The following is a 23,225-nucleotide window of genomic DNA, read 5'->3' as shown; positions in this document are numbered from 1 at the left end:
TAATTGGAAGTGGATAACATGGCTAAGAGCATTTGCTGGAAAATGCATGAATATCGCTGATTTTTCTGCTATATTCATGCATTGCGGCAGTTTTTTTTCACATTGCTTCATAGGTTGTTTGGGTTCATATTTAGAAGGCATTTTAGTGTCTTTGATGTTATTTTTCCCTTTTTAAATGGAAAGCGTTCCTCATGGTGCCCTGAGCAGTTCTTAGCCATGTTATTTAATAGGAAGTGGATAACATGGCTAAGAGCATTTGTTGGAAAATGCATGAATATCGCTGATTTTTCTGCGTTATTCATGCATTGCAGGCCTTTTTTTATCACATTTGCAAGCACTTCTTAGCCATGTTATCCAATGGGAGGTGGATAACATGGCTAAGAGCATTTGCTTCAAAGGTTGTTTGGGGTTATATACCATTTTTGGGAAATTATTAACATGCCTATCTAACTCCCATAATCAAAATCTAAATTTGCCAACCGCAGGTGGGAGCGTATTTACAATAAATTTGCACCATGAAGAATGTAAAATAGCATACTAGATACTCAAATAACTTATAAATATGATCCAAAACATCTTATGAAGCACTAGTAGTGCATATTTCCAGAAATGTATTGGTTTTCATTTAATGATTTACTTCATTGGTAGGCCTTCACATGTTTTTTTACCTTGGTTTTTTTTCAGTGAAAATCTTATCTGCAACCATGTGTTGGCCTCACCTCAAATAAACAAAACAGGTGATGGACTGAATGTGGATCAATGACACACATTCACCCCAGTCCAAAGATCTGGGCCTAAACAAACCTTTAGATAGGCTACATCTTATCGTCATCCTGAATTAATGATTTAAAATATTAGGGAGTGATTTATGAGTGTTGTATGCCTGTTTTGTACCATTGAGTGTCATTTTTGTGATGCAGTGCTGGTGGAAAATATTTGCTATGTTAAATAATTAGTACAGCATTAAGTTTTAGATGACTGTTATTTATTTACTGTTTGGTAATAGTGGTTAATAACATTTTATATTATATTTTTTCACAGATTCAACTGCAGATTCTTTCATAGTTTGGAAAATGCCTTCCAGAAGTCGAATACGAAAGGCTAGAAAACGTCAAAGACAGCAGGATGATGTTTTATTGCAGCAGTCCTCTTCCCCAAATACTTGTCAAAACACCAAGAAAGGTCCGGGTAAGAGCACGAAATCATTCTTAAGAAATATTTGTAGTAAAAAAAATTTTGCTCAAAAAAATGTGTCTCTTAACAAAAAGAGAAGTAATTTAAATGGAAAGGAGAGACCCATCACAAATGTTACTGGTAGAGGAAGAGATAACTCTGTGCATGATAGTAGAAGGAAACAACAGTTTAGGGACATTCGACAACGAATGTTCCGTAATAGGATATTAGTTAATTTATTGAAAAATATTAAAAAGAAAGGCCAACAGAAAGCGGCATTTTATAGGAAGAAGAAAAATGTAGAGAAAATTATTGATCATGCTTTTGAAATCAAGCGAAAGTTGTTTATTTTGGTAATCAATAGAATTAGGAAACTAAGCAAGGTAATTTCTGATTTCAAAACAAAAAGTAGATGGAAGAGAGTAGTAAATCGTACTAACTTTTGTGAAGTTTTTTCTGGAGAATGGATGCATAGTTCAAGTTCTGAGGCATTTTTTAATGAGGAGACTTATTTTCAGGATAATGATTTGGTGCATGCAGTTGACATCAGTGGTCGAGCTTATGAAGTGAAGGATGGTTGTCCAGTTGAAAAAGAACAACTTGTGACAACAGAGACAGAAGAGGCGCTAAGTGATGAGGTTTTAGGAAGACGTCCTAAGGGTCCTGTGTACATTTGGAAGTGTAGTTCTATTTGCAGTGTGCGACAGGTTTCCATCAATTTGCTATGTGATTTTATACGGACATTTAATAAGAAAAGTTTGAAGCAGAAAATGAAGTTGTTGCAAGATTTAGATCCTTGCAGAGTGAGACAAATGACAGGTTTGCGTGGTCATTCACTGGCTTGTCTTTCCAGGAGAGTATGCCAGAGTGTTTTTCATCATTTCAGGATGCTAGCAGTGCATCATAATAAAGTGAGAAAATTAGTGAGAATGTTGTATTATGCTAAGAGTCCAGCAATTATGCTTAAACAGTTATGTGCTGCTCTTTTGCATGGTTCTGAAATAGATGTGAAGAATCTTTGTGAAGAAATTGAGTTTTGTTACTTTGGTAGTAAAGATGAGAATGTTCAAATTGACCCTGAAGTAGAGGGTAATGTGGAAGATAATGTACAGGTTTCCAGTACAGATAATTTTCAGAAGGAAATTGCCACGTTTCAGATGAAATCAAGTGAGAGGCCTAATTTCACTTGTGTATGTTGTCGACGCACTTATTATAAGAATCAGACTAAGGTAGTGGATTTATATGCAAAAAGTGAAAGGGAAAATAATAGTGAATGGAAGGATTTAGCCACATACTTGATGGTAGAAAATTATTTTGATTTGGGATCGGATCAACGTGTGTGTACTTATTGTTGTAATAAATTAAACCAAAACCAGATGCCTGCTAGGGCAGTTCATAATAATCTGGAATTGGTTGAGATTCCTTCTGAATTGAAGGATTTAAATACTTATGAATCTATTTTGATTCAAAGTATCCATCCCTTTCAGGCTATTGTAAGAATGGAGCCAAAGACAGGGAAATTGCCTCCAGCAGATTTACAGAGAGGATTAAAGGGAAGAGTTGTTTATTTGCCTCTAGATTTGAACAAAAACATTAACACAATTGGAATAGAAAAAGTGGAAGAGGAACCTCTGGTTATCTTGGTTAATGGGGTTCCGACAAAGAATAAGAAAATATGGCAAGATTTAGTGGATGTTAGGAAAGTCAAAAAGGCAACAGTGTATTTGAAGAAAAATAATAAGTACTATAAGAATGTATATGTTGCAGAAGAGGAAGTAAGTGATGAAGAGGATAGCGATTTGTGTGCTGGCCAAATTGAGAAAGTAGAGGCCTCTAAAAGTGAAGAAATATATGAACATTATAGTGTTCATCCTTTGCATTCCAAGGAAGTGATGGGGAATGCTATTGAGTTGTTTCAAATGAAACAAGCCAAAGGGAGTCCCATTAGTGTTTGGGAGGAAAGTTTGGAAGCTCGGTGTTTCCCACAGCTATTTCCCACAGGTCAAGGAGGAAGATATGATGAGCGACCTCGTGAAATTCCTGCGTCTGAATACCGGACTTTACGATTGTATGCAGAAGATCCTAGGTTTCGGCAATGCATTCCCTATTTGTTTCATCTCCTGTTTGAAAGCGATCTGTCTGGACTGTCATATGCAGTGAACCACATCTTAAAAAGTGGTATACAGATGCGAAACATCTCGGCAAGTGACTTTATGCATAAAGTCAATGTCCAAGACAGTATTTTGGATTCTCACTTAATTAATCTCATGGCGTGTCAGCGTGGTACTAATGAGTACTGGTACCGTCGTCATGGTGACTTAAAATGTATGCTGAGGAACTTAGGAACTCCGACATGGTTCCTCACTCTGAGCTGTGCCGAGTATGGCTGGGATGACTTACTTGAATTTCTACGAGAGGCAAATGGAAATATTGAAAACATTGAATTCAAGACACCTGGAGAACTGTGTTCTTTGGATCCTGTGAATGTATGCAGGTACTTCAATCATAGATTTGAAGCTATGATGTCTTTCATCACAAATAAAAAGAATCCACCTCTTGGAGAGGTGTTGGATTTCTTCTGGAGAAAGGAGTACCAAGCAAGAGGTGCCCCTCATATACATATGTTGCTGTGGATCAAGGATGCACCTAAATTTGGAACAGATCCGGATGACTTAGTGATGAATTTCATCGAACAGTATTCTACGTGTGCTGTTCCAAACGCAACGGAGAAGAAAAGTCTAAGAGAACAAGTTCTACGTTTCCAAAGCCATCGTTGTGGAAAGTACTGTCGTCGTAAATTCAGAAACAAGGACAAGTTCTACACCAAATGTCGTTTCAACTTTCCACGACCGGTGATTTCTAAAGGAAGAGTGAACAGTTTGATGTCTTCGCTGCGACATAATGTGACGAGGAAATCACCCAAGAATACATACAATTTGAAAAGGAACGAAGAGTCCAAGTACATCAATGACTACAACCCAGTGATTTTGTCCATGTGGAATGCCAACATGGATATACAGTTTGTGGCTGACAACTGTATGGCTGTGGCTCGGTATGTGACATCTTACATCACCAAAAAAGAAAAGACCGAACTGAAGGATATGTGGGAGGACATTTCCCATGAAAAGAGCCTCAGCAAGAAGTTGTACAGTTTCAGTCTGAAGATGTTGTCGCATCGAGAAATCGGAGCTTACGAATGTTCTGATCGATTGTCTTCAGCAAGTCTCTATGCCAAATCCAGGAGTCTCGTTTGGGCGAGTCTTGGTCTTGCTGCAACGCGAAATCGAGTTCTAAAACCTGTTCGGGAAATTGAGTATTTGGCAGAAAAGGAACCAAACAGTACCGACATTTTGAAGACCAACATGTTGGATACATATTATCCAAATCGAAGCAGTCACCTTGAGAATATTTGTCTATATGAGGTTCTCCAAAATTATATATTCAAGAGGAACATCAAAGAAGATATTGAGAAAGGAGTGTATGCTGTAATTGGAAGTGAGGGATGCCTGGTCAAGCAAAGAAAATGCCAATTAGTAAACCATCGAAAATTAAGTGGCGAATCTCCAGAAAAAAAGGAGTTTTTCTATTTAGCACTTTTGCAACTTTTCAAGCCTTGGCGTGCAGAAGAGGAACTGCTTGGAGATTTCCTCTGTTACGAAGACTCTTTCAATGCAGCCAAGGAGTCCATAGAATGTCCTGCTTTTTCTAAATATCAAGAAATGCTAACTTTGGAAATTGAGCAGGAAGCAACGATTGCAGCCGAGATTGCCAGAGACAGTTCTCAGGACAGTCAGAGTTCTGTTTCATTGAGTCAAGATCCACTTGGAGGACCTATTATCGAAAATGAAGCTGCCACTGCTATGAATGAAGTAGAAAGAGCCATGGCACATGCTCAGGAGGATTCAGTTAACTTACAAGACTTGGAAAAACAACTCAACGTTGAGCAGAGGAAAATATATGATGAAGTTACCAAGGAAATTGAGCACGGATTAAGTCATGAGAAGAAAGAGTGCTCGTGTACGTCGTTGAAGCCTGTCCGACTGTACGTGAGTGGAGAAGCGGGAACTGGAAAAAGTTTCCTCATTAAAGCAATCTCTTGTTATTTGCAGGAAAGGACTGAGTCATCGCTGTCTTGTGTTGTCACCGCTCCTACTGGACTGGCAGCACATAATATTAAAGGTATTACTTTGCATCGTCTATTGATGCTGCCGGTGGAGCATGACAACAAATTACAATACAACAAGTTATCTGGAGATGCTTGCTGTGAAGTTTCAAGAGTTTTGAGGAAAATGAAACTACTTATCATTGACGAAGTAAGCATGGTTTCCAATGTCATGCTTGCCTTTGTGCATTTGAGAATGCAAGAAGTACTTAAAACTGAATATGATGTCTTATTTGGTGGGAAACACATTATTGTTTTCGGAGATCTTCTACAGCTGACACCAGTAAAAGGTCAACCTGTGTTCAAAATACTCACGCATGAAGATACCAGGAAGTGCCTAGGGAGCATTGGCAACGTCAATATATGGTTAAACTTCAATTATGCAGAACTGCATCAAAATATGCGTCAGGCAAAGGATGAAGATTACAAGAATATTCTACAAGATATTAGAATTGGAAAAGTGACCGAGCATGGGAAAGAAGCTTTAAATGCACGGTTACTGTCAAATTTGTATCCCAAACAAGATATTGTGCCTGAGAATATTTTTCAGAAAATTACTGAGAAGAAATCCGGGATATGTCTCATGCCAACTCTTGCAGAATGTGCCATCTTCAACAACAAAATGTTGAATTTAGAAAAGCAAGAGATTGTGAAACTTGAAGCTATCGACAAATTAGAGCATATGGGATCAACAATTATTTTGTCAGACAATTTGAAATCAAAATTGGATTCATTAGAGAAGACTATATCTAAAACAGCGGGTTTTGAAAAGACTTTGAATGTGTGTTTAAATTGCCGAATTATTTTGAGAAGGAATTTACATGTAGAAAGAGGTCTGGTAAATGGATCAATGGGTAATGTTGTTGATTTTGAGAAATACAGAAATAGAGATGGAATAGAATTTTTAAAAATTAAATTTGATGGCATTGAGGAAGTACAGCAAATTGGTCGTTGTTCTGCTAGGTTTTTGCTTGTTAAAGATTTATATGTTCGCCGTAAACAGTTTCCTGTTTGCTTGGCATATGCGGTGACAATCCATAAATCGCAAGGTTTAAGTGTAGACTGTGCATTGGTGAATATTGGCAGTTCTGTGTTCAAGGAGGGTATGGCATATGTGGCATTGTCACGAGTTAGAACTTTATCGGGATTGTACTTGATTGACTGTGATGTCACAAACATTTGTGCGGATCTAGATTGTGTTAAGCAATACAATAGGTTAAGAAGAGAGTATGCGCCACATTTGCCTCAATATCCTTTGTTTGAGAAACGTGTGGTAGGCCGCAAACGTAGAAATAGCAGTAATAGTAGGGAGGTTGTTGCAAAAAGACTAAAAGTCAATGAACCGAAAATTGTTAGCAGAAAGAAAGTGGATTCTGTTGAAGATGTTGTCGGTTTTCAATTTGAAAACAGTTCTGGTGTCAACTGCTATGCAAATGTAGTGGTTAATGTTCTCTTTTCACTAGAGAGTTTAAAAGAACAGATTCTGTTGAATTCTGAACAAATTTTATGCTGTTTGTTGAATTCTGTTTTCGAGAAATGTAGCAGTGATCGAACAAAAGTAGAAAGTGTGTCTGAAGTTCGTTATCTGTTAGATGAATGTTCAGGTCAAACAGACTTCTCTGAAAATAATCAGCAAGATTGTCAGGAGTTTTTAATGTATATGCTTGATATATTGCAAGTTGAGGGTGTAGATGTAGATCACCTGTTTGGGCTTTCTTATCAATGGCAGCATGACTGCGAGAACTGTATGGTATCAAGTACTACTAGTGTAGACTCAGAAAGATTTATATATTTAACTTTGCCAGACAGTAAATCAGTCTCCTTTAATAAGCTAGTAAATGCAGCGGATCACAACATGGAGTGTAGCCAATGTAAATGTGATATGATGTCAACATTATTTATACGTAGATATGGCCAGTATGTCATTTTAATGATGCAACGATGTAGGCCTGATGGAACAAAATTGTCAACTTTAATAAAAAATTTTGTGGCTTCTCAGCTGTCAATATCAGGGAGGACTTTTGTTACTGTAGCAATTATCTATCACGATGGTCCATCAACAACATCAGGACATTATACAGCTTACTTAAAGTCTGGAAACGGCTGGTCATTCTGTAATGATTCTGTTGTAACGTTCAAAAAAAAATTGCCGTTTGACCTTAAAAATTCTTACCTGGTGTTTTTAAAACCAAAATTTTAAGTAGAGGGAATGTAAGTCTGCAATGCTGTCTCGATTAAAAATTCAACTATATAAACCTAATGCAAGTAAGTCTGCTTCATAGTAAGCAGTATCAGTGTCATAGGAAAAGGAGAACATGACTGACAAAGAAGAGTAAGATATTAGTAGTCCAGGATTGTGAAAATAATCTCAAATATTTTATTTTTGAAAGTTGCGAAAATAGAAAATGTCGGGATTTGATTGGAAGAATTACAAGATTTGCGAATCGCGGCAACATGATTTGGCCTAGTGGAAACATGTGATATAATGAGAGAAGTTTTTTTTCTATGTAACATATTTCACGTATCGATGGAGGTTTTCTTTCAGAAAGTGGCGGGCTGAAAATATTTAAAGCACAACAGAGTGGATGCTGTTTATAGGAGATCCTTCGACGTCATTGAAAGTAAGTTAATTTTAAGAAGTTTTGAAATCAGATTTCTTAGGTTGTATGGGTTTTTTAAACACAGTCATTTTGATTGTGTTTTTTTTTCCCCGCTGTTACATGATGAATACCTTCAAGTCACTGATTTAAGTGAAATTTGATACATTCTGAGAACAGCAAAAATAAACCATTTAACATGTATAATTAATGTTATGCTTTTTGTCCTTATGATATACATTTAGAAATGTGTGGTACATATGGGTAAGGTGAGTTCTGTAAATATCAATTTTAATGCTTAGAGTGCTGTACTTCTGGGTAGTGTTTTTTTTTTTATAAAAAAAAGAGGCCTCACCTCAAAGAAAGCTCTTGAAAGCACACATCTTATTTGCATCCTAAAACAATCATTTACAATGTTAGACACAATTTTATTATGACTTTACATCTTTTTTGCGCTGCTATTGCATCACTATTGTGAGACATTAGCAGTGCAAGAAAAACATCATGTTTCAAAATAGGCCTCAGTTCAGCAATATCAAGATACAGTTTCTTTCGAATATATATCTTTAGGATTGTGTAGGGAACGTAGAGAAGCAGAGACTTCTGTAAATGTCAAAGTTGTTGAAAAACTGTTTGTTTTTGAACCTTTTCCCTTGTCTTTTCTAATTTTTAAATACATGTTTTAATATTTTTTGAAATGTTTGTTCTTTGTTTTACAGATTGAAAGTATGAAAAAATATTTAAAAAAGGTAACAAGAATTATAAGGTAAATGTTTTCCACTCTTTTTACCCGCAATGCACTGCTGATGATGTCATTGACAGTATCTCTCATTTACTCTCTCTAGCTGTCTTTCTTTTTACATTATTCTCTGTTTACTTCCCTTATACTAACTCTTCTTTTTTTTTAAAAAAATATTTTTTTTAGTTCGCTTAAAGTTCGCGAACCGGTCAGCGAACTTGAAGCGAACCAAAAGAAATAGAGCTTGCCAGAGTGATAAACATTCTAGCAATTTTGTTTGAAAGGGGAGGTAGTTCTGAAAAGAACTGTTTTTTTTTGTTTTTGTTGTTTTATATTTTTTTTGTTATTTTTTGAACATTTTTTGATTTTTTTGTATTTTTAGAACTGTTTTATGTTTTTTTTGTGTTTTTTAAGGAGGGGAGACAACAAAAAACAGGCTTTCAAAACGGCTCAACTGGAGCAAAAAAAAAGAAAATTACTTTTTGGGTGCATTAGGGCACTTATGATTTTCATATGCAATGTTCATGAGGTTGACACTCATGTTGCCATATGACAGCATAGCACCACAGTAAATACAAGACAACTTCATGTGCTGGAAGTTAGGTTGGATGTTTGGCACAGTCTCTTGTGCCTCTCTTCCCGTCAAAGACAATGTGGATGTAGATCTTGCCACAGGAGTTGCCGTCGGATTGTCTTCAAGATCCCTCAACTCAGCCCGGCTGTAGTTCAAGGGATGCCACCTGCTCATGTGACGGTGCATTGTATAGTTCCCCATACTGTACTTCTTTTCTGTGCCTCTCGACAATCTGTAGTCACAGATGAGGCAGGTGGCATATTTTGCATTCACTTTCTTGGTTCCAGGAGGGATGGTGAAAAACTGCCAGATGAAACTGGTTTTTCGTTTAGAAACCCGGGGCAACTCATCAACAAATTGTTGTCCCTCTCTCTCCTCTTCTTCTTCTTCCTCATCTTCCTCCTCTCTGTTAGTCATAATTTGACTGGGTGGTCCTCTCTTCTTATGGGGAGGTGGAGGTGGTGGTGGGGGTGCACCAGCTGCAGCAACAATGGAAGCCATTGTGGATCTTCAGATAAATGGTCTTTCTCTCACCAAGATGAAAGTCAGAGTGAGGAAATAAGGAGGGGTTTACTTGATTTGGGGAAAACAAAAGTTCTGAGCCAATGAAAAGTGTTATTTTTAGGTCACATGACCTAGTCATACATCATTTGGAAACCAAAAGTGAAATGAACCAATGAGAAGTTTGATAAACAAGTCACATGACCTGTTCCGCTTACGTTACGCGGCGCGCGCCGCGTCCCAGATCGCTTCCGGTTCGCGGTCCGGAGCACTTCCGGGAGCGCTAACGCGGCGCGTCATTAGACGCATTACGCGATAACGTGATACGTCGCGCTTCCGCGGCGCGTCACTGTTTCGCTAACGTAACGTTGACCGGTTCGCGGACTAGATCGCGGCATCAAGATGAGCTAACGGAAAGCTTCCCGGTTCGCGAACTAGAAGCGAAGAAAAAAAATATTAAAAAAAAAATTATCAATAAACATCTAGATATATTTTGGGATTTAAAGAATAATACATTTTACAGCTACAGATGTTAGCTTTTAAAAAACCAATGAAATTCACTGAAAAAACCATAGGTTATAGACCATATATAGTTAGAAATTTGCATTTAAAAAACCATTGATATTCAATGAAAAAACCATAGGTTATAGACCATATATAGTTAGGAATTTGCATTTACAAAACCTTATTTTACTCGCATAAAACCATTGAAATTCCATATATAGTTAGTTGCGCTAACTATATATCGCGCACCCGCAATCCACTGCTGATGATGTCACATATTACATCATTCATGACATGGTCAGTGACATCACTGATGACATCACTGATGACATCTCAAATGACATCACTGATGACATCTCAAATGACATCACTGATGACATCACTGATGACAACTCAAATGACATCCCTGACAACATCACAGATGACATCATTCATGTGTTAATACGATGAACCTCTACAGACTCTGATATAACCTTAGATACACTCAGTGAAAACAGACACTCACAGATTGTCACTCATCCATGGAGTTACTCATACACCTAGACAGTCATGCAAAGAATCAATCACACCTCCAATTCCTCAACTATACAGTTATACACACCTTACTTATTCAAACATATACTAACACATATTTACTCTCTTATACAATCCCTGATACAAGTTCACAATGATCCATACAGCCACTCACACATTCACTGGCTCTTATGCACAGTTATTTATATATGTCAACTCTCACATGTACTGTGTTTTAAATATGTACTTACTTTGACATGTAGCACTGAGATATCCATTCACTCACCAATACACTCATGCACACAGTCAACCGCCCATACAGCTGTTTCCACATGCACTTTTGAACCCATACATCTAGTGTATCAACTGCTCACACATCTATGCACAGAGTCATACACCTCCCAGCCACCCACACACACACTCAGTCTCCCATACAAATACTTGGGCAACCAATCAATAATCCATATAGTTACTCATATAGCTACTGATCAACACATGCAGCAGTTTACAGAACAACAGACATAATGATGCACAAATTAAGACAGTTTAGTCACTAACCCATGCACTCAGTGAGACACATTTAATCACTCACTCATACAGTCAGTCATGCACCTACTAAATCCTTCATCCAGACACTTATACATCCACTCATTCTTCAATATGTAAGACATATTTTAACTTCACAGAAACATACAGTCACTGGATGTTGTCATCAGTGATGTCATCAGTGATGTCATTTGAGATGTCATCAGTGATGTCATTTGAGATGTCATCAGTGATGTCATCAGTGATGTCACTGACCATGTCATGAATGATGTAATATGTGACATCATCAGCAGTGGATTGCGGGTGCGCGATATATAGTTAGCGCAACTAACTATATATGGAATTTCAATGGTTTTATGCGAGTAAAATAAGGTTTTGTAAATGCAAATTCCTAACTATATATGGTCTATAACCTATGGTTTTTTCATTGAATATATATATATATATATATGTATTACCTACTGGCGGTCGCCAGTAGGTAGTTATAGTTAGGACCTAGTTTCCATAGGAAATCCTCAACATTCTATTTGGAATAACTTTGGCCCTGGTGGATGAGTCTTTGCGAATTTCTCAAAGAAGATGGCTAGGTCCGCTGCGCTCCTTCCCTGAAAGTTTGGGGGGGATTGGTCAAGTGGGGGCTGAGATATAAGGGGGGTCCCAAAACGTGTTTTCTCCATGTTATTTTCCATAGGACCTTTAGACTCGGCTACAGGTCGAACGGCTGAATGTATTTATAAGAAATTTGCCAAAACTGTAGAGTCTTGTTCGCAGATTACGCTTTTTTTGGAATGGTGTAAATCCGTTCAGTAGTTGTTGAGAAAATTAAAGTTAAAGCCAATTATATATCTATAGGCGCGCACACATGCGCGCACCCAAGCGGCTGCGCGTGAGCGGAATTTTTTTTGGCTGCGTGACGTCTGTTAACGTTCGATTCAAAGGAAATCAGGAAGTTTTGTCCGCCATTTTGTCACTGCGAGTAAATATATTGTTCATTTCAAAGCGTTGAAACATGGAAAGGGGAGAAGTTAGAGATTGTTTTGCTGCGTAGCTTTTCTCGGGGTGTGCAGTAATGCCCTTAAACGCGAAAAGATATAATTTTTTCCCGAAAAAAAATACGGGGTGCGCGCACCCGGTCGCGCACACCTATTTACAAGAGTGTGAAAATGGAGATAAATCAGAAGTTTGAGTGCTTAGATATAATGTGGCTCTGAAAAGAGCCCTTGTGTTAATTGAGTGTTTTCTGCATTTATAAGTAAGTATCGATGCAGAGCCTGATGTTGCAGAGGAAGATTCTGTTTCCCTCATTCATGAAATGAACACCGTCTCTCCTATAGACGTCTTGCATGTGGTATCGCAAGTTGTTGTGGTAAATAGAACCCATGCTATAATCTCTGAGGAACGCAGAAACAGATTTATTTACATGTCTCCTTGCTTTCTCAAATTGTGCACAATGGTGATTGGACCAATTCCATTTCTGTCTTTGGCATATATTGGAATATACCAAGGCTGATCGAGGAAAAAGTGTCATCAATTGTCGAAAGGTGTCTTTTAGAAGCATTTCCAGACCTACCCCAGTGATTGTGCCTAGATCGTTCCCACCACAGTGCACAATTATAAGGTCTGGTTCTGGGAGATGCATAAAAGTTTTCACCAATGGAATCAATTGGTGACATTTCAATCCTCTTTTGGAAATCCATGTTATGTGTACATTTGGTAAGCTGAGGTTGCAAATTTGTCTGCTTACTGCATATTTTTCACTCCAGTGAATATAACTGTGTCCTATTAGCCAGACCTTCATTTTCAAGGGATTTGTAGTCGTCCTCCGATCGGTTCTGGAAGTGGAATGGTAGTTAGAAGTTGAAATTCTAAATAAAGAAAAAGGAAGAGGCTGGGTGTGGTTTAAAAAATAAAAATGATTGGTTGATTGTAACAAGTGGAGATTGAACAGGTTAATGTTTATGTTAAACGAAAAGTACTATTGGGTGTGAAAAAACAAGATATTTAACAGAGCTGTGTATTGGTAGGTGTTTCTGGAGGGAAAATAGTGTTCTTAGTTTGTTGTAGAACGTTAAGACATGAACTTTTGACCTGTGCGTTCAGCAAGGTGCAGAATGAGGTGTAACCATGGAAACAGCCGGAGATGGCAGTTGGTGATGGGTTCACTCTTTGGTGCCTCTGCATCTGAGTCTGTTCTCTGGTGGCTGGCGGACAACTGTTTGTTATTGTGGAGATGAAAGGGTGATAAGGAGAGAAATACGACATAGTGTCTGGCCTGTAGAAGCGTGGGAGCAGTGATTAACTCTGAGTGAAGCGGAACTGTGTCGGTGCTTAGTAACAGTAAAAAAAAAAATGTTAACAGTGGTATAACTGTCTTTACGGTGCGCGACCTACTAAGAAAGAGTTCACGGGCCGTAATTGGCTTGCAGGTTCTAGTATCAGTAAGTGAGGTCGAGAAAAGACAACATTCAGGACTTTATTTATGAAGGCCTAGCGCCACCGGTGCGTTACTTTTTCCCATTTTAAAAAATGAGGCACTGGCGGCGGAAGGTCTTCATAAATAAGGTCCTCAGTGACTACAGTTAAGGTTATGTGGAACTCATGAATAGTTTTTCAATATGAAATCATTTCAGTTGAGATTATGGATTAAAAGAGAAACCGTGAATATTTGAAATGTTTATTTAGAAATGTACTGTTTTAAAGGCAAATCATTATGTAATATGAGTACAGAAATTGCAAAAAACACAGTAATTGGTATTGTCAGTAGTACATGGAATACAAACGCTATAGTTGAAGAAAAATGAATATAGTTGGAAAAAAACATTGTACAGTCTTATAAGGAAGTATATTATATTTTAATAAATGGAAGAAGGTTTCTGGCCTTTCAGTTTAGGAACGATATATGAAAATGCAAGTGGTTATACATCATTGCTTTATGAATCAGCTGTCAAACAACACGAAATCATAATGTCCACTGTTATTAAAGCAAATAGGTCTGTTCTTCAAAAGAAAATATGGAAAAGAACGTGAAGAATATAGAAAACCAAAAGGAAATGAGGACGTCAATGGCTTGTTTGAGAGTTATTGAAGCATTGTTTAGGCAAAATAGGTAGCTTCTGCTTGTAACAGGAAATCAGTTTTATCATTTGAAAGTATGTCAGCTATCCAATGGAAAAGAGTAAAGCAGTACTGATGATCTGTTATAATCGGAGCCTCTTTTACCATCAGATGGCAGCTCGGTGGGTTTTCGATGTAGCTTGCTGTTAGGAAAGAGTTAACCGTCCATTGTGTAGGCAAAGTATGCAGCAAGTGCCTCTAACATGAAATCATTGTTATCATCTGAAAACATGTCAGCCATCCAATTGAGAAGATGAAAGGAGCATTCATGATCTGTCATTATTGGGGCGTCTTTTACCATCATAGGGCAGCTCGGTGGGTTTTCGATGTAGCTCTCTGTTAGGAAATCTTGCGCCGCTGCGAATATATTCCAATGACCCAGAACTCCTTGTATCGCTGCAAAGGCCATAAACCCTCCGTTGTAACAAAGCTGTTCATGATCAAGTAACGGATTCATGAGGTGATTGTAATTCGGTTCAGGAGGTACCAAATTGCAGAGACATAAATCCAGGGCCCACGTGAAATCACAGCTCAGGCAATGAAATACAGGCTGCACACAGGTGAAATACGAATATCGAAATGATAATCGATATGAAGTATTCAAAGTTGAGAGTGGTAAGGTGCCGTAGTACAGAAGCATTCTCTGTCGAAATAGTTCTAAGTGGTCCGGCTCGTTTGCGAAGGCAGGAGGGACATCCATTTTGAATTTCCCAAGATGGTACAGGAAACGGCGCAGCACTGCCGGTTGTATAGCAACTCCACAGAATTAGGTCGCCGGCTATGCAGTGGAGAGGAGCAGAATGACTTGATACATTTTCTAGGAGTCTAGTCACTTATATATTGCTTAGTGGTTATTAAAAAAGTAGCTTTTTTTTAACTGGAGGATGCGTTAAAAAATAAGGGAGTGATTTGAGGGAGTTGTAAAGCAAGGTCAATTGTTTTTTACATCAATGCTGTTTTCTGTGAATGTTAGCTTAGTGAAAGATATGTGTGTGAGCAGATGCAACGTTCAGTTTTAAATGTGACAATGGCGGTCTTGTTCATGTCTTCCGATTCAAGGTCGGTATTCGCTGTCAAATACAAAGATTAAGAAACGCATGCGTGGGGTACATAGTGTGCATTCTTAAAGGAAAGCAAATGAAGGGTTATTTTTACCGCGTTAGCATTGTCGTTTAAAAAGTTATAGTGATTTCTATTATATGTGAAGAAAGTGTCACTGATGAAGACTGAAAATAAATCCTTATAAATGATAGGGACTGGTGTATTTTAGAAAAGGTGTGTAACATTACATGAATTGTGGAAAAAAAAATAATGTAATTGAAAGTGTATGGTTTGAAAATGAAAAGTAGAGGTTTATAGTTCATGTTTTGAAAGCAGTTCTAGAGGGTCAGATGAAAGTGTATGGTTTGAAAATGAAAAGTAGAGGTTTATAGTTCACGTTTTGAAAGCAGTTCTAGAGGGTCAGATGCATGATAGATTTATAAAAAATAGAACATGTTTTTAAATAGTATTTTGGAAAAAATATGTGCCTTTATGTACTATTTACATTATCTGCCTGTTGCGTATTCTTTGAGTTTTAGTAATCCTGTGTCTTATAAGTTTTCTAGGGGCGGTTTGAGGTTCATGGTGGGTTTGGGCAGGGAGGGTAGGTTGGGGGTTTGTAATAGGGGGTTCGGGTGGGGTGGAGTGCGGAGTTTAGTGAAAAGTGAGGGGGCGGGGAGTTACGGTGTTTGGTAATGGAGCAGAGTCAGAGGACGCCACATTTGTGTTATGGGGTGCCACGGAAATATGTATTTATTCTCAGAGGTTTATTATATTAAGGATATATATCAGCATGGTGGCTCTTGTCGTTTTGTGGTTCTGTGTATGTTTATAATGCTGGCCCTGTAGTTTTTGTTTATGGACCTTATTACGACACACAGGGGAGCTACGTTGCACAGTTGGAGATCAGAGACTTAGGAAATAAAACTTTATAATTGTAAGGGCTGTAAGCGATAGAAATCGCCCGTTCTCGGTGTAAAAAATATCACCGCTATTGGTGGTATTTTCTACGGTGTTAGTACTCGAAGGAGAATAGTAACATATATGTGAAATAAAATTATGTAATAGGCTCAGCATTTCACATTATCGCGTGAAAACAAAAGTTGCTTTTACATAGCAATAAGTCTCTTATAATTAAGGGACGGAGTGTATATAGTGCTATTTAGTACTCTGCTATGTGATTGATGTTGAATATTTCATAAGAGGAGGCTTTAAAAGTTTTTCGATAAACTGGTTTTCTCGGGAAGTGGGTGGAGTGTTCCGTGTAAATTGCAGAATAGAAACTAGTAAGAACCAATTGGAAGTGTTGTTTTAAAGTCATATGACTGCACATGCGTGTCTCGACGCCTGTACGCGATAGAAGGGTGCGCGCACCCGGTCTCGCACTATAAGAAATCGGCGAAAAAACATCTCATAATATGCTCTTGGAGCACGTTTTGGTAGAAAGAGTTAATTCTGAAAAGAACTTTTTTTTTTTTTTGGAAACAAGTGTTATGATGCTTTTGATTTCTTAAAGTTGCTACGACATTTTTCAGTATGTTATACTATCCAAATAAAGTGAAGAAATTTAACTTTTCTTGGAGCATTTATGACTCTCAATTTTGTGTTTAATTAGAGTAAAGCTTTGCTCTCCGTATACAAGAAGTTCTCCACAGTTGTTGCATTTTATGTGCACGTTCGCCAGACATGGTTTCAAGTCCATTTTAGCACTCGATGGAGATACAGGTCGTCCACCGGAAGATGTGCTGATTACTTCTGATGGTAATAGCGTAGCCTCCGTTTTTCTTGTGAAAGGTGGTCGCTCATCTCCTTCAGATTCAGAAGATGAATGAGGAACGGTAGCCATTGCAGGGAAGTCTTTGGGAAGATGTTCGACGTTGTTTTCTCTTGAGAGTAGAAAAGAAAGTGATGGAAGTGGGTGGAGTGCTGCGTGTAAATTCCAGAATAGAAACTACCAAGAACCAATTAGAAGTGTTGTTTTGAAGTCACATGACTTCACATGCAAGTATCAGGTCCTGTACGCGATAGAAAGGTGCGCGCACCCGGTCTCGCACTAAAATAAAGCGGGGAAAAAACATCTTATAATATGCTCTTGGAGCATGTTTTGGTGGAAAGAGTTAGTTCTGAAAAGAACTTTTTTTTTTTTTTTTTTTTTTGGAAACAAGTGTTATGATGCTTTTGATTTCTTAAAGTTGCTACGACATTTTTCAGTATGTCATACTATCCAAATAAAGTGAAGAAATTTAACTTTTCTTGCAGCATTTATGACTCTCAATTGTGTGTTTAATTAGAGTAAAGCTTTGCTCTCCGTATACAAGAAGTTCTCCACAGTTCGTGCATTTCATGTGCACGTTCGCAAGATATGGTCTGAAGTCCATTTCAGCACTCGATGGAGATACAGGTCGTCCTCCGGAAGATGTGCTGATTACTTCTGATGGTAATAGCGTGGCCTCCGTTTTTCTTCTCAAAGGTGGTCGCTCATTTCCTTCAGATTCGGAAGATAAATGCGGAACGGTAGCCATTGTAGCGAAGTCTTCGGGAAGATTTTCGACGTTGTTCTCTCTTGAGAGTAGAAAAGAAAGTGATGGAAGTGGGTGGAGTGCTGCGTGTAAATTCCAGAATAGAAACTACCAAGAACCAATTAGAAGTGTTGTTTTGAAGTCACATGACTTCACATGCAAGTGTCAGGTCCTGTACGCGATAGGAGGGTGCGCGCACCCGGTCGCGCACTACAATGAAGCGGCGAAAAAACATGTCATAAGATGCTCTTGGAGCATGTTTTGGTAGAAATAGTTAGTTCTGAAAAGAACTTTTTTTTTTTTTTTTGGAAACAAGTCGTATGATGCTTTCGATTTCTTAAAGTTTGTACTACATTTTTCAGTATGTAATACTATGAAAATGAAGTGAAGAAATTTATTTTTTCTTGGGGCATTTATGACTTTCAATTTTGAGTTTAATAAGAACAAGGCTCTGCTCTCCATACAAAAGAATTTCTGCACACTGGTTGCATTTCATGTGTACCTTCGCAAGATATGGTCTCAAGTCCATCTCAGCACTCGATGGAGATACAGGTCCTCCACCAGAAGATGTGCTGGCCACCTCTGATGGTAATAGCGTGGCCAAGGCTCTTGTCGATACTTTTGCATAATGCTCAGGGTGCCTTTGTTTAACATGCCGCTGCATGGTATGTATAGAAAAGGAATATTTTTTATTTGGATTTCCCCTTGAGAGCTCCGAATTGCATATCGTGCAGATTACTTTTGGCGCATTCACTTTCTTTTGATCTTCAGGATAAGTAAAAAATTGCCAAATGAAAGATTCCTTTTTTCTTCTTAACGGTGGTCGCTCATTTCCTTCTGATTCGGAAGATGAATGCAGAACGGCAGCCATTTCAGCAAACTTTTCCGGAAGATGCTCGACGTTGTTGTCTCTTGAGAGTAGAAAAGATTGTGAGGAAAGTGGGTGGAGTGCTTCGTGTAAATTTCAGAACAGAAACTACTAAGAACCAATTGGAAGTCTTGTTTTCAAGTCACATGACTTTACATGCGCTTCTCAGGACGTGTAGGCGGTGACACTATCTAGTTACGAACGTGATTACATACTTAGGAACTAGCATTCAAAAAAACTATGAAATTCACTGAAAAACCCATAGGTTTTACACACGTTATAGTTAGGAAGTAGCATTTGAAAAACCTATGAAATTCACTGAAAAAACCATAGGTTTGACACCAGTTATAGTTAGCTGGAAATTTTACTGACATAAAACCAATGAAATTCCACGTTATAGTTAGTTGGACTCACTATAACTTGCGCGTGTAATGCACTGCTGATGACATCACATATTACATCACTTATGAGATCACTGATAACACTATCTAGTGAATGTCTGTCTTTTTAAAAAATAAATATGTTTTATATATGTATATGTAGAGGTCGATGTAAAAATAAATGTTTAAATAAGTGTCTTAATCGATGTGGAGGACTGTATGGATGGCTGAGTGTGTATATGTGTGTGTTAGTGAGTGAATGCCTGCCTCACTAGTGTGTTTATCAGTAACGATATATGTTTTAATCTAGTTTATGTAAGTATTGATATATATAAGTGAGTATATGTGACAGTGAGAGATTGAAAGAGTTCCTCTTTAAATAAGTATGTGTTTCTATAAGTGATTGTTTAAAAGAGTAAGTAAGTGTAAGTTTACTTAGAAGTAAGGTGCTACTGTGTGTATATCTGTCTATGTAAATAAATGGATGTTTATTAAGCATGGGCGAATTTTGCGAATCTCGCGTTCGCGAATTTTGCGGATTTGCGAACTCGCAATCCGCAAAATCCGCGAATTCTCGCGAATTTGCGGATTTTTTTGTGTTTGCGCGGGTTTCTGCCAGTTCGCGAGGGTTTTGTACACTTTCGCAAATTGCGAACTTACCTGTCGGGTCGCAAGTTTCGCGAACTTGTTGTTTCTACGTGTCCAGCCTGTTTGGAACACTCTTCTTCATCACTGCCACTCTCTGTCACCACTGCCACTCTCTGACTACTCATGCCACCCTCTGGCCAACCCATGCCACCCTCTGTTTCATCACCACACCCTCTGGTTGTCCAGTGTACATTATTTTCGGCAAAGCAAAGCACACCTTCCCTGCCTCAAGTGACCTGAATTAATTTGGGGCTGATTAATGTGTCACAGAATATTTTTTTAGCTGGCACCTGCTTCCTTAGTGCGCCCTGATTAGTGATCTTTTGCACTTGCTAAGTGCTTTCATTGTTGCAAAATTAGTTACAACACCTGCCCTGCCCCAACTGACAATAATGAATTAGGGGCTAATTAATGTGTCACTGAAAGAATTTAAAGTTCCAGCCTGGCACCTGCTTGTCTGCTCCTTTAGCTGTAAATCAGGACCTTTGTGGAATACAGTTAAGGTCAGAGCAGGGTCACACAAAATAGTTGCAAGCAGGCAACCGAATTCTGGAGGGCCCCCTCAGGAAGCACTACAAAGAATCGTTACAAATCATGAGGTTGACCTTTTGCACCTGCTCATTGCTTTTGCTTTTGCTGAAATCGTTTTTCGTTTTTTTTCACGCTATTCGCGGGGCGCGGCGTCGTGCGAAACCGACCGCGGAAGCCGCCAATTCGTGCGAATGAGCATTTTATTTTTTTTGCGGCTTGTTGTTTCGCGAGTTTTTTTGCAGTATTCGCGAGCCGCTTGCAGCGCAACACGCGAATTTACCCCAAGGTCGAGTACGGGCGCGGCCATTTTGTTTCCGTGACGTATTTCCGTTTCCGCCCGCTATGTATAATCTCGCGCAGTAAGCGCATTGCGAGTAGAGGTTCGCACGAGATCGCGCGGGAAATCTACAGGTTCGCACGAGATCGCGAGGAAAATCTCGCGCGAACTTTCTTTCGCGCTCGTGAACGGGCGCCGGCCATCTTGTTTTTCATTCATTTCCTGTGTCTGGGCATGGTGTTTAATCCTCTTGGTATCTTTGCCATCCTTTGCTTGTTTTCAGTTTTTTTTTTACGATTTTGCTTCTTATCTATCCCTCTCTTTTCCTAGCTGTATATTTTTGTCTTTTCTGCTATTTTTCTTTACTTTTAAACTACTTTTTTAAACTCTTTTCTTTTCTTCTTCCCTATCCTATTCTTTCTTAATTTTCTACTTCTTCCTACCTTACCTGCCCAGACCATGGTCAAGCCAGGCGCCGTGAAGCTGCCCAGGCACTTGAGGGCCGCAGCGGCGGCGGGGAGAAGTGCTGGACCCAGTGGCAGGACAGCATGCGGGAGATTGAGGGGGGAGCAGGTGACGCGACGGGAGATATTCGGCCCGGAGGAAGTGGGCGCGCTGGTCTACTTCGTCCAGCGCCGCCTGCCCAGGACCATCGCGGGAGGCGGCAGGATCGCGGCCGGCGGCTACAACATGCGGGAGCGCCGGAAGCGGTGGGAGAAGGTGTGCTGGGCCATATCCCACCTCTACGGGGTCCAGCGCACCTACAGCCAGGTCACCCATCGCTGGACGGACCTCCTGGACCGCGAGCGCGACCTGCTGGACCAGCTCGGCTTGGAGATCCCCGGGCTTGGTGAGTAGTAGTAGCCATTTAATCACTCACTACTATGATGTTTTCTCCTGCTCTGTGTTGTTGTATTGCAAATATTTGTTTTTTACATGGAGCAAGCCAATAATGCCGCTGATGACGATTACATTGTAGTTAAATTATATTTCAAAATCTTCTGTGCATTTCAGGTGCACTGCTCTCCTTCTCAGTGGCCTTGCTACTATGCTTATTTGTTTTCTATTTCGTGGTCTCATTGGCCTGAGTAACTATTATGTATGAGTGTACTTTACAGAACTGCGTAATGCTAGACACTAGGGGGCAGATTACATTTACAAGCCCCTTGCGCCACGTTTACGTTGCCTTGCGTGACGCAACAGCGGCGTAAACGTGCCGCATCCCTGCGAGTCATTTACAGCATGACGCATCTAGGGAGATGCGTCACGTTATAAAGCCATGGGCCTGCACCACAATGGGTGCGTTCCTAGTACGCAGGGTGGGCGGTCCAGCGGCTGTGCGCCTCGCAAAATTGCCTGCGTGAAATGTACAAGATTTAACGCAGGCACTTTTGCGACGCTGCTACGTCAATTCAATTCCTTATGTCTGCTCGAAGCAGGCGAAACGACTGACACAGCATGTTAAGTATTGGGTGGCCCTGAGCATTACTGGAGTTGCATTGCGTTGGCGACGTGACTCCAGCGATGCGCCGCTCTTACGTGACGAGATGCGTCACGCAAGTGCCTACCCTTGCGCCAGGGCGCGCCGCATTGTAAATGAGGCACATCTGCCGTGTCGCAAGGGTAGTTTTGCGTGACGCATTTGATCTGGCGCATCTCTGGAGATGCGCCAGAACGCGTAAGTAAGTATGCCCCTAAGGGGCAGAATTGCAATTACCGTCGCATCCCTGCAAAGTAGCAGGGATGCGCCATTAATTGTGCGGCCCGCTACCACCACCAAACATGGTGCGCCGTATTTGCAATGCGGCGCACCATGGGCCCAAAACGTCACCGAAGCTTTACTGCTGGAGTTGCGTCGCAACGATGGCGCAGCTCCATCAATGCTCTGGGGTACCCTATCTCCCCAATTCTGGGTCAAGCCGTACGTCTGCTTCAAGCAGGTGCAGGGTTTGTGTGACGCATCATTGTCCTAAAGGTGACTGATTGATATTTTGTAGATTTCCCTCAGCCACTATTAGGATGTGTTCCAGCGCAGGAATGCCCTCCCTTGCGCCGGAACGCCCCCTGATGGCGCAGGGCTTTATAACGGGATGCATCTCCCAAATGCGTCATGTTGTTATAATATTATACGCAGCACCATGGCGCCCTTTTTTGTTTAGCTGCTGCGTCACAAAAGTCACGCAAGAACGGCGCAAAAGAGCCGCAAGGGCTTAAATCTGCCCCTTCCTTTGTAACCCTGACAATAAGAAAAATAGTGGCGGTGGATTGATAGTTTGACTATTTAAATGACTGGTAATGTAGCAGGCAACTGTTAGTGTTGTCACTGATCTGACTGAAATCACAATGGAGTTTGTCTGTCACTTTGCGTCTTGCCTGCGGACTGCTGCCTGCCAGTCCTAGGTGAACGTTTCAGTACTTTGTTTAGTGAGTTACGTGACTTTCGAAGTCACAGGTCCGCAAATAAATGAAAAGTAACCATAATCAATATAATTTCGCGGAAATATTTTGTTATTGTTCTTTTGAAATGTTTGATTTGGT

The sequence above is a fragment of the Lissotriton vulgaris genome, chromosome 2_1 (assembly GCF_964263255.1).
Source record: "Lissotriton vulgaris chromosome 2_1, aLisVul1.2, whole genome shotgun sequence".
In the NCBI taxonomy this organism is placed as follows: Eukaryota; Metazoa; Chordata; class Amphibia; order Caudata; family Salamandridae; genus Lissotriton; species Lissotriton vulgaris.
Note: the sequence above shows the minus strand (reverse complement) of the source record.